Source organism: Cucumis melo, chromosome 1, assembly GCF_025177605.1.
Source record: "Cucumis melo cultivar AY chromosome 1, USDA_Cmelo_AY_1.0, whole genome shotgun sequence".
Lineage (NCBI taxonomy): Eukaryota > Viridiplantae > Streptophyta > Magnoliopsida > Cucurbitales > Cucurbitaceae > Cucumis > Cucumis melo.
This window is the reverse complement of record NC_066857.1, coordinates 17724546-17737905: the sequence shown is the minus strand read 5'-3', so window position 1 is coordinate 17737905 and position 13360 is coordinate 17724546. Positions and strand designations below refer to the sequence as shown.

The 13360-nt window shown below is 28.1% G+C and overlaps 1 long non-coding RNA gene across 1 annotated transcript; it reads right to left on the bottom strand.

Annotated features, from left to right (window-relative positions):
• Nucleotides 1-7569: 7569 nt before the first annotated feature.
• Nucleotides 7570-8411, bottom strand: LOC127150015 (uncharacterized). Its single transcript, XR_007821923.1, has 3 exons — nucleotides 8322-8411; nucleotides 8108-8227; nucleotides 7570-7684 (listed from the first exon to the last, which is right to left on the bottom strand). It is a non-coding gene; the product is annotated as an uncharacterized LOC127150015 (long non-coding RNA).
• Between the last annotated feature and the right edge of the window lie 4949 nt (nucleotides 8412-13360).

Below are 13360 nucleotides of genomic sequence, written 5' to 3'. Positions count from 1 at the left end.
TAGAATTTTCCTAAACCAAGGATAAATTTGGGTTCATCTTTAAGTTTGGATAAATAGAAATAATTGGAATTTGATCTTTAAGCGACTGATAACTAATTTATTAAGTTATTGGGTTCCCTTGTGTTTAGGACTTGACTGTTGAGAATCTTAACCGTGACTGTTAGGATAATTTTGGTTTTAACTAATCTCTAGGTAAGAGATTCTACTACTAGACCCTCGAACTGAATTTAAGAGACCGCATGTATTTATGGTTATGCATTAATGATAGCTAAAATGCTTAACTTGATGCTATTGACGATGGTTGTTAGTATTTTTATTACCGGTAGTATATTGATGATGACGACTGTGTTATGTCTTTGATGACAATGTTTGATTAGAAATGATATGATCGATACTTATGTCATGTTTATGATTATGTATGTTATGTTACATGCTATGGTTAGGTTGTGCTGTTAACTTTAGCTATTAGAGTTGTACCCGCATGGGCGTCCTTCAAGATCACCACCTTTTTATGACTGTGTAGTCCGACGGGATCACCAATCTAGTATGACATAAACATAATTATGAGTGATTCGACTGGGTCACTCACAGTCAGATTGTCTTAGTGTTTCCTTCGAGTACACTAAAGACCAGTTTGTTCTGAGTACTCCCTTGGGTTTATCGAAGATCAGATAGGTTCCTACGGGATCACAAACCTGCACGTGTTCGGGAACGTGTCAGTTTAGGGGTACCACTTTATAGAACTCTAATAGAAAGTTAACAGGCACCTAGCGGGATTAGTAGTGGGTCCCTTACTGAGTATATTTTTATACTCACTCTTTCTTGTTTAATTTTACATGTAGAGGTAAAGGTAAGAGCAAAAGGAAACTGACGAATGACAAGAAGTGACTATGGCAAGCCATTTGGATCTTTTTTTTTTTTTTTTTTTTGCTTTCGCCTTATGTCATGTGATCAGATGCACTTTCTATTTTATTTTATTTATTTTTCTTTAAAACTAGATAGGGCCCGAGTTAGGATTTTATTTAATTTTAATTTTATCTTTACATACATTTGTTTATGATATTTTTTAGTGAGTATTTGAGGTTTTGTTTTATTTTCTATTTTTAAATTTAAGAAATTTTATTTATTTTTTAATTAGTAATGACTTCGGTTTAGTATAAAGATTTGGGTCGTTACACCTCTAGTCTAACAAGTCTTACCACAACTAGTCTCAACGTGTAGCTTAGGAGGTGAGGAGTCACTTCTTTGGGAGTCAGAGATCGATATTCAATATTTTTCTCTAAAGTATTAATGTGTTTTTTATGTCCATTAATCCATCGTTATGTCCACTAATCCATCATTATGTTTTTTTAAATTAGAAGAACTTTAAATGATCTTCAATATTTTGCACTAATTCTATATTGATGTTGAATTTAATATTTATTTACTTGTTATATTGTTTATAAGACATTTAAATGTTCTTTTTAAGTTATATCTTTTGTAATTCTTTTTATTGAGTAAATTATTATAAAATATTCCGACGATGGAAACTACGAAATTTGTGAGACTAATTTTCTAGAAGTTTTAAGGCTTTACGAGTTTGAGATCGATCTCCAATATGTTTTTATTAAAATCGTAATATGCTATTCTATACTTGCTTGATTTGTTATGATGCTTTATTTACTCTCTTTTTACTAATTTTCCTATTAAGTCTCATTTTGATTTCTATTTAAAATTTATAAAAGTCATTCTAATTTAAATTTTTATAATTTAAAAATCTTTCCCACCTCTTTTAAAAAATTATTTAGAATTTTTTTAAAATTATAATTTTTTTATGTTTTTCAAACGTTCAAAACTTAATCTATGTCTCATAAAGTTTTCTAATCAACCATTTTAACAACTTATGTTATTTTTCTTAAACAAAATCCTACGACGAAATCTAAGAAATTTGGAAGTCCGATTCTCTAGAATTCTTGAGATGAGGGATCACATTTTTGGGAGACCGAGGTTTGATACAAAAAAATGATTTTAATTAATGATTTTGAAAAATCTCTCTATTACAAGTTGTTCCTACCGTGGGTTTTGAAAAATTATACTAATTTCTCGCTTTCTTTAGGTGAGAAAATTTTATTTAATATAGTCTAATTGATGGAATGCTCGCCACTTATTTTACGAGATTATTACTTCAAATATTGGATCAATGAGGGGTAAAATAGGACATTACTTTTAAAAGAAATTAAAGAATATTTTCAATTGATCAAGATTAAAAATTTAACCACCGATTTCTAAATTAACGTGTATTGTAGGGTGCTAATACCTTCCTCATACACAAATGATTCCCGAACTCAACTCCACTTTTTGGAGATCATATTTTTTTATGATTTTATTTAAAATTGTTTACTTTATTTCGATATTCAATCACACCATAAAAAAGAATTGTTGACGCTTTTTTTGGTTTTATTTTAAAACTAACCCATTTTGAGAAAGTCGACCTCTCCGCATCATATCGAACACATGGCGACATTCACAATTAATTGAAAAATTTGTATTCCAACAAAAAGAAACTCTTACAAACTAGATGTTTGTCAAATGTTAAATTTGTATTCCCTTCTTATAATTTCCATTTTTCAACTGAAATTATTTATAAATGCAAAGCACCATAATCAACGCACTGTAATTAACCAATGTCTTAAATTTATCAAACAGTAATTTGTGTTTTTTTAGCTAACAATTAATTTAAAATCTGCCAACAATCTCAACCATAACCTAACTATACTTTAGTAATTCATATATGTTGACAAATATGCATGTAAATAAATGGCCCATTATGGTCATTTATTAACAATACAACAACAAAACCTAACTTTTCTTTTTATTTTGAAAATTGACAATTGGTGGTGTGCTAAGGCGTTATTGTGCCTAACCTACCTCTCCCTCTCTCAAGCTACATCTTACTTGTATTTATACTTTAATTTTACAAGTCAATTGCACGATCTTTTTTTAAAAAATGACAAAAACAATCGACAGATTCTGACCTTTAATGTTTATATACTAAAAGCTTCCCTCTTTAATAACGTTGGTTAGATAGATATTTATCACTTTCGGTTCAAAATTATGATGATGAAGTCCTCGTAATAGGGCAACATAATTTAGCGGATATATAATATGCACTATCTTTAACGTTAAAGTTTCAAATCATTCATCTTATATGAAGAATGTAGAATAATAGTTTGAGGAATTGTAATGATCTAATTTTATTGTAACGCCTCCAAAATTAACATAATTTTGGAGTTAATTATCTTAATTTTATTTAATTAGATTTAATTTATTGAAAGATATTTTGAATTTATTTAATGAGAATTATTTGATTTCATGAGAATTGAAATTAATTAAATATTTGTTGGATGAATATTTAATTAATTAGAGGTTTTGACATGTGACATTTGTTCAGATTCTGATTAAATGGTAGGTTAAGAGAATTAAGTAAAGTGGTTTTTTTAGTGTTGTTGAAATTGAATTAAATTAAATAATTATGGATGTTATTTAATTAAATTGTATAGTTAAAATTTTGTTGGAGATTTGATAATTATATGTATATATGGAAATATATATAATTATTATGGGAAAGGAAAATATAATTATATTTGTTAAAATATAATTATTTAAGGAAAAGATAATTGTATTTTGGAGAAAAGAAAGTTATTAAGTATAATTATTTGTAAAATGATAAGTATAATTATTTGTAAAATGATAAATATAATTATTTGTAAAATGATAACTATTTTGGAGAAAGATAAATAATAATTAACTATTGTGAATGATAATTAACTATTTTGGAGAAAGATATATAATAATATTTAATTATTGTGAAAGATAATTAATTGTTTTAGAGAAAGATAAATAATAATTAATTATTTTGGAGAAATATAAATATTGATTATGGAGAGAAGTAGATATCATTAGGTAAATAAGGAAAGAAAATGAATTGGATTTATTTAAAAGAAAATTAAGAATTATATATTGAAATATAATTATTGGGAAAAATGAATGTAATTATTGGAAAAAAGGAATGTAACATTTCAAATTTTTAAGGAGTTTTTATTAATTATGTTAAATTATTTTGGTGTTATATTAAGGATTGGAACTAGAATTTACGGTTACGTTAAGATAATTCATGTTGAAATTTATGAGTGATTATTGGAAAAGACTTGATTAAAATAATTGAAGATTTAAGTTAATTTGAGATTTTGGAGGGAAAAGTTGGTTTTAAATTTAATTGAGTATATATATGGATATATATATATGGATATATATATATATTTAATTAATAATTCGAATTTTTTGGTGGAATATGATATTAATTATTTGGTTTTGTATAAATAATTAATGTGAAAAAGTAAAGTTAATTATATGACGGAATATAATTATAATTATTTGGAAAAGAAGATAATCCATGAAGAGGGAGATTATTGGTTTCATTGGACGATAAAAGATATATTTATTTTAAAAAGAGAATGATTGTTTAAATAAATATATATGTTATCATAAATTTTGATGAAAGAAAAATAATAATAATAAATAAGTATTATTATTGTTATTATTAATGGTTATAAATGTCTAAGATTTTGTGCATTTAAAAAATTTATTGATGAAAGATAATGGAAATAAAGATATAGAGGTCTTCTAAAAAATATAAAAAAGCGGCAAATAATTACACTCTACAAAACAATTCCAAAAAACAAAAAGTCTAGAAGCCCATCGTGCAAAATCCACGCACGTGTAATATATTTACGATTGTTTAGATTTGATTATTATTTGATACGCAATCATTTAGAAATGACTACAATTTATACACGATCGTTTAGATATGGTTACAATTTATCTTTTCGATTCCATCATTTAATTTTGTTACACGATCGTTTAACTTGGTTACGTTTAAATTTGGTTACACAATCGTTTAGATTTAGGGACCCAAATCTAAATGATTTTTTTTTTCAAAATTTGGTACACGATTTTTTAAATTCTTTTGGTACTCGATTGTTTAGATTTATTTACGCGATCGTTTACTTTTTTTTACACGATCGTTTACATTTAATTACTCCAATTCAAATGATTTTTTTTCAAGATTCTTTATACATAATCTTATACACTATCTTTTATTTTTTTTACACCATCGTTTACTTTTTTGTAAACGATCGTTTACATTTTGCTACTCCAATATAAATGACTTTTTTTTCCAAGATTCTTTATACACAATCTTTTATTTTTTTTAGATTGTTTACTTCTTTTACACGATTGTTTACATTTGGCTACTCCAATCTAAATGATTTTTTTTCAAGATTCTTTATACATGATCTTTTAGATTTTGCTATTTTTTGTATACGACGTAAAAAAAAGAAAAGAAGAAAGATGGAAAGAAATCGCAGCGAAAAAAAAAAGAAGAGGAAAAGTTGAAAGACGATGGAAAAGCGAAAAAAAAAAAAAAGAGGAAAAGAAGAAAAATGATGAAAAGATTAAATGACGTAAATAAAGAATTGAAAAATAAGAAAGATGATGGAAAGAAATTGCAGAAAAAATAGGAAAGAAGAAAGACGAAATCGCAGGAGGAAGACGATGAAAAAAATAGCAAGAGGAAGACGAATCATGAGAAGAAAAGAAGAATGCAAGGGCAAACTTGGAATATTTAAAAAATGGCTAACTTTATAGACTTTGTTATACGGGCCGTAAATAGTTTGGTGTTTTGTTACATTTACAAGAGTTTATATATTTTGGTATTATAATATATATATATAATATATATATATATATATCCTAAAAAGAAAAGAAGATAATAATAATAAATATTATTGTTATTATTTGGGGTTTATAAATAGCATTGAAATTCTTAAATTCAAAAGAAAAGGAAAAAGAAAAAGACTCTTCCTCTTCTTCACTAAGATCACCCTTTACTGCCGACGCCTCGCCAATTTTAGTTATGATTGGTCCCTTGGCAAAGCTTGCAAATTTAAAGTGATGAATTTTTTCATCAAGGATAAGAGAATTTTTCTAATTATTTGAGTAACCTTGGTAATCTAATGAAATTAAATTAATAATTTGTTAATTTAATTCTGGATCGATTTCTTAAAAGATTCAATTGGCTAATTTTTGAATTGGCTAGTTTTTGAAGATTTAAATCAAGGTTGAATTGGTTTCAACTCCATTTTTTTTTTGAAATTAATTAATTTTGGAGAATTTTTGGATGATAGCCAATTGCTAATTTCATTAATTAAGATATTGAAATTTTCTTTTATGATTAGGATCAAATTAATTTGAGAATTTTTGCTCTCAGCTAGGGAGTACTTTGTTTGACTAAAATCTCTAAGTAAGAGATTCTCTTACTAGACCTTCGAACTGAAGTTAAGAGCGTGCATGTAATTTTTTATTATGCATTAATGTAACTAAGATGCATAATGTATTGATGTTGATGACTGATTTACGTTGATGATGATGCATGGTATATTAATCACATGATTAAGGATGTTAACATTAATATTTATGCCATGTTTATGCTGTTATAATATGTTACATGGTATGGATGGACGTTCTGTTAACTTTGTCTATTAGAGTCATACCCATATGAGTGTCACTCGAGATCAACACATTTTTATGACTATGTGGTCCAACGGGATCACTTACAGCCCGATTGTTCTAAGTGTTCCTTCGCGTTCACTGAAGAGCAATTTGTCCTAGGTGTTCTTTCGAGTTCATCGAAGACCAGTTTTGTCCTAGGTGTTCATTTGGGTTCACCAAAAACCAGATGTGTTCCTACGGGATCACTAGATTGCGTGTGTTCGGGAGTATGCTAGTTTAGGAGTACTTTCTTATGGGACTCTAACGAGAAGTTAACAGATACCTAGCCGGACTGGTAGTAGGAAAGTTGGTGAGCGAAAGAGAAGAATCCATGGCATGCCATATGGAGACTCAATTTTGCTTTCGCGCACTACAAGAAATCTGACCTTTAATGTCGGTTTAAAACCGACATTAAAGGGCTTTAATGTCAGTTGACAACCGATATCTTTGCGAGTGTTATTAAAGGCCTTTAATGTCGGTTGGGTTTAATGTCGGTTTAAAAACGACATTAAAGGCCTCTTTAATGTCGGTTTAAAAACGACATTAAAGGCCTTTAATGTCAGTTTTCAACCGACATCTTTGATAGTGTTATTGAAGCCCTTTAATGTCGGTTGGGCTTTAATGTCGGTTTTAAACCGACATCTTTGGTAGTGTTATTGAAGCCCTTTAATATCGATGGGCTATGATGTCGTTTTAAAATCGACATTAAAGGGGCCAATAATGTCAGTTTAAAACCGACATTAAAGGCTTGTTTTTGTCCATTTTTAGAAATTTATATTTATTTAATTGTTGGATTATTGTCCATTTTTTATAAACCAACATTGAATCCATATAGATAAATATTTTTTTCTCTCTCCAACAAATTAATAAATTTAATATTATTTTAGAAACTATAATATTTATCTTTTAAATTTGTATACACAAAATGAAAACTAAATATTGTGTTTATATATACATTCTACAATAGTACATGAAACAAGATCCTAATACAAGACTTAAATAAGAAATTCTAAACGCATTCTCAGTCTTCAACCTTCAACGATCGTCTGGCTATCTACACAATCGCTTAGCTTTCAATCTGATGACTTCAATCATTCTACAAGCAATATCAAAATAAACCATTTAATCTGATAACTTCTGATTTCTATCATCTCCATTATTACAAACAAACATGTCAAGCATAGTAGTAAGCAGTTCTATCACTAGAAGAAAACCATAAACATACCCAAACCCAATTACAAAAACATTCAAACCCACTCATAAAGAAATGTATATATCAAAATAATTTTTGGAATATGTAGAAACTGTCATTGTACACATTCAAATGTCTATCTCCCAAACATTTTTATATACAGAATCATTTCTCATGGTCAAATTGCTTCTTCCCTAACACTTAATAGTACACAAAATCATTAAACTAATAGAGTAAATAAATAACTGCCCCGAACACTCTTCCTTGCATCATATTATTTAAATTTACAAAGAAGAGAAGAGAGGAGAGTTTTCAGCTGGATCTTACAGTATCAATGGCATGAACCAAATCATCAAACTTTGCTCCAGTTACTTTTTTAACGACCTTCTTATCCTTTAGAATTTTGAAAGTTGGCACCACTTTTATCCCAAGTTCCTTTGCCAATGGCTGCCAAATAAAGACAATTTAAGTGTTCTTACTTCTTATATGAACTATTCTGCAAATACATTTCCAGCAAGAAATTAGGGATCATGAGATGAACCTTATTGTCTTGGTTGCAATCAAGCTTTAGAAAGACAACGTCAAGATATTTGTTCAGTCTGCTACTCATTACAAGACAAAGTAAGAAAAAGCAAGTTATTTTTATAAATAACAGAAAAGGAGCAAACAGACAAGCAACAACTTATGCATCAAGTACATGACCTCTAAGAAAAATTTAGAATAAAGAGCATTAAATAATATCAAAAAATCCAACTTTAGAAATTGAAACTTCATTAGAGTCATACATGTAAAATGATGAAATCTCTGGAAAAAGTGAAAATTTGGAGGTGTTTTTTACATCCTCTATATTGTAGAAACCCAAACAGAAAAAATGACCGGCGAAAATTCTCAAACACTTACAGATAGTGTAGACCGTTTAGCTGAGCAAAAGATGTTGGTATCGGACAAGAGAACCGGTTGTTTGAGAGATCTAATGTTTGAAGCAATGGGACAGTTCGGAGTTCAATGGGAATTGGACTGGAAATGTTATTATTCTGCAGCAACCTTCAAATTTGGATAAGAAATAAAACAATAAGAAAAACTAAACGAAACGTAGTAAATCCATGGTGCGCTATGTTTTTTAAGAAACTATCATATACTAGGATATTATTGTTAAGAAAACATAGTAGATGGGAGAACACACAAGAAGGCATAACTCTTAATTACGATCTTCGACTAAACAGAGCAAAGAAACCCACACTTCCAACCAAAATAAATTTGAAACTCAAAAAAGATTTCATATCACTTGCTTCAATTCTTAGAATTTTTTTTAAGAACTAATCATCAGTAGTAGCATTTTATTTATTTACAAACCGAACAAAGTCTTTCAAAATCTTGTCCCATATACACTTCTTTATTTATTTACAAACCGGAAATAGTAACCATTAACAATATGCATCACAAGAGCCCAAATCATAAATAACTATCAATTCCACAAACTACACATGTTAGCTTGCGCTTCTTGATACAGTGTAACCACCTATACAAGATGTGAAAGTATATAAAGTTGTTTCATTCAACCTAAAAACTCAGAGGAGCTGTGAGAATCAATTGTATATATGTTCAAATTGTAAAACCGTATTTAGGGATGAATATTAATTTACATCAATATATCACTACCTTTTAAGGTTTTTGGCTTGACAAAGTTAGAATTTTCAATCTCAATAATACCTTAAGGACCTTTTTTCCTCTAGCAGAATTTGACAACAAAATAAAAGAGACTTAGTCTCGCTCAACTCAAATGGGAAACAACAAGACATGCAGAAAATTAGATTTATGTATAAGAAAGGTCACTAAATACAAATTTTAGGTTTATCTCCCTGATAATCAAATTCATCCCCAGATTCTTGTTCAGATTCTTCCTCCTCCTTGTGCTCAGCTTCTACCTGTAATACTAGATTAAATACAAAATGCTAATTAACCTCTACTCTATTATTGTAGTATGAATTACGAGGATGCTATTTACTTGATGGAATTTTCTTTCACGGTTCACTTTTTCAATCTTCTCATTTTGTTCCTGAGCTATTTTTTGCATTCTGATAACAATCAACATTGTGACAATATAAGTAACAATAATATATAATCACTTTTGGTCAGATAACAAATGTATATCCTAGTTTAGAAGCAAAATCATGGAGAACCAACGTAAGAAAATTTGATATAATATACCCATTTGGAGAACAAGGATTGAGCTTCTTACATTTGGTTCAAAATATAATAACCAAAATATCAGCTCTTTTAAGCTAAAACATAGACAAAATCGCTCTAATGGATTTTGAGAAATTATAATAATTTCTCATTTTCTTAAGGCGAGAAAAATGAATGTATTCCAATTATTTCATGGGATCATTGCTTCAAATATTGGAGTGGTGAGCAATGAAATAAGACATAAAAAAATTATTTTCTTCTAAATGAATTTTATTCAAGACATGCAATTTGGCCACCGTTTTTTAAACGGGTGTTACGAGTCTAACACATTCTCCATACACAAATGACTCCTACACTTAACTCTAATTTGTTCGTAGACCAGTTTTTATTTTATTTAAAATTATTTACTTTATTTCGATGTTCAATCACACCGTAAAAAAAGATTGGTGGTGATTCCCTTTTTTATGTTTAAAATTAATCCCTTTTTAAAACCATCAGCTGCTCTGCGTCGTCTCGGGTATGTGGTGATAGGGATGCCAACGATTTAACATAAATAAACTTATTAAGTATATTTGGGAGTCATTCTTGCATAAATGATGAAATTATGAGTGACTTATTAAATTTTAATTTTATATTATAAAGTTTAAAGTCACGTTTGTTTCTAGCCATTTTGCTTTGTGAGATTCACCACGTTTTTCTTTTTTTCCTTTCGATTTTCTCCTTTGCTAAAGAAACAGATGAATTTTTAAAAATAAAAATCAGTTTTTCCAAATTATTTAATAGTAAATTTTTTTCGTAAAAGCACTTAATCATAGTGTTTTGATATTTTATTTTAATTTGTATCTATAATATAGATTTATTATTAAAAATATTTATAAGATATAATAAAATCTTAAATTTTATAATATTTTGTAAATATATTTGTTCATTTTGGCTATATGTAGTAAAAGAATTTTTTCCAATATTAACTATTGGAAAATAGTATTAAAATAAAATTTGAAAAAATATTCACACAAAATATATCTTTTTAAGAAAATCAATAACATAATGACATTTTTATGTTCTTTTAAATGTAATTCCATTGATTCTTTACCTAAATGAAATTTTTGAATTTTGTGTAGATTGGAGGACCCTTTGCTCATTTTGAAAGGAGGAGGATGACAACAACAAAAAAAAAAAAAAAAAAAAAAAAAAAAAAAAAAAAAAAAAAGAAGAAGAAGAAGAATTAAAAAAGAAAAACGAGAGAGAGAGAGAGAGAGAGAGAGAGAGCAGCAGGACTATCTTCCTATATCCTAACCCATCATCCTCACACACATCTCATACAAAGAAACATACTGAGGGAAGAGAACCATCCACCAAGTCGAAAATCTAACATATAGAAAAAACTTTAATTTAGTTGGGATGAAGTGATACGGCGCTGGTCCGAAGATACACAGCTCTGTTAATAACAAGAGATATAGTTTACTGTATTTTATCACAAATTCTTCTTTCCTTTTCTGTCTCCTTCTCTGGTAGGTTGAAAAAAAACCAGAAGAAAGGGTTTAAGGTTTTTTTTGCTACCGATATTGTTTTGTTTCTAATTCATTTCTTATTAGACCAATTTTATTAATTTCCAACTTAATATTTTCTTAATAACTTAATATTTTCTTAATGTGTTTTTTATATTTTTTTCTTAACCATTTATTTTTTGAAAAAAAAATTATTGTCAATGACATATTTAATTACAAATATGTCAGGATTTAAGATTTTATTCATGCTAAAATAATAGATTTCTATCCCTTATAGATATTGATAAATTTTGTTTGCATCTGTTACTCATACAATCTAAAATTTTGTTATGATTTGTAAATATTTTGCAGTTGTTTACAAAATCTTTTAAAGATATATATATATATATATATATATATATATATTTATTATTTAAAGAAAATGAATTAAATAATAATAAACTATTATCAATTTTATTATTATTTCGTTATAAATTAGAGTTTATGGATTAATTGTGTATGAAAGGACAAAACCTATTCATCTACTTCCACAATATACTAGTCCTCGACTTTGTCTCTCACTCCTCCATTGTTGTCCGTGTGCTTCGAATTTGTGTCACTTCGTCTAGCCTCATCCCAGTAGTGTGTTGTTTTCTACCATCACTGCTCACCAATTTTGGTTAAGATTGGTGAGTTAGGCGAGTGTTTTGGATTTTTATTGCGGTCTTTTAGTACTCATAAAAGGTTAATTGATGCTCAAAATTAAGTTTATTATTGAAATTGGTTTTGGTTAATTTGCCTGTCTTAAGTTCCTTTGGAAAAGTTTGAGGATTTAAGTGGTGAATTTTCTCATCATGATTGAGAGAATTTACCTCCATTAATTTGGATGGAATTATATTGTACTTTCGCGTGAGCAAAGAACTTAGCATAACCTAAGGTTAATTTGTAGTTTAATTTCATCAAAAAATTTTTTGCAAATAATTCTGTTTTGAGGTAAGCGATTTCTACTATTGGCCCTTCAATTTAAGATTAAAATTGTATTATATGGATTGTCTAACTATTATGCACAAAATTAAAGTGCATTATTGATAGACTTATGTGAGGGTTTGACTGAAATTGTATTGATTTACTTATTTGATTGAATATGTAACTATAGAGATAATCGGATGATGTTTGCGCATGTTATGAAGATAACCTTTTAATCGTTTTGATTTACTTGCTCTTTCTATATGTTCAACTTTTCAAGCAAAAGTAAAAAAAAAAAAAAGAAGAAAAAAAACAGAAACAAGCTGACGAGCGACGATAATGATTCATGACTTGCCATAGGAGAACCTATGTTCATGTTTCCGATATTTTCATGATTGCCCATGGATATGTTATTTTAAAAGAATATTGTGAACACTTTACTTACTATTTTCTTTAAAACCAGATAGGGTCCGAATTAGGTTTATTTTGTTAGTAGTTTTTTTTCTTGGTTTTTCAAATTCTTTTTTTTTAGATTGTTTGTTTTACGTCTTATTTAATAAAATAAGTGATTTTGCTTTGTTTGTCTTAAAGGTTCGAAAAAGTTATTTTTTAAAGTAATGATCTCAACTTAGATTCAAAAAATTGTCGTTACACACCAATTCCACAAATATAATTTTAACTCATAGTGGTAAAAAAACGTTATGAAAAGTCATGGACAATAGGGTTTTTTTAATACCATGGTAACTGATATTTCTTGTAGTGTCTCTTTCTCTAAAATTATTAAATATGCCATGATCAGTTATGACTTGTTACATGACGCAAAAAGCATAGGTTTGGTCAATCACCCTAATAAAAGCACGTTTCAAATGTATCTAAAATAATGAAGATAACCTTTTTATCATTTTGGCTATAAAATAAATGGTTATCCTTAGTCTAGTAG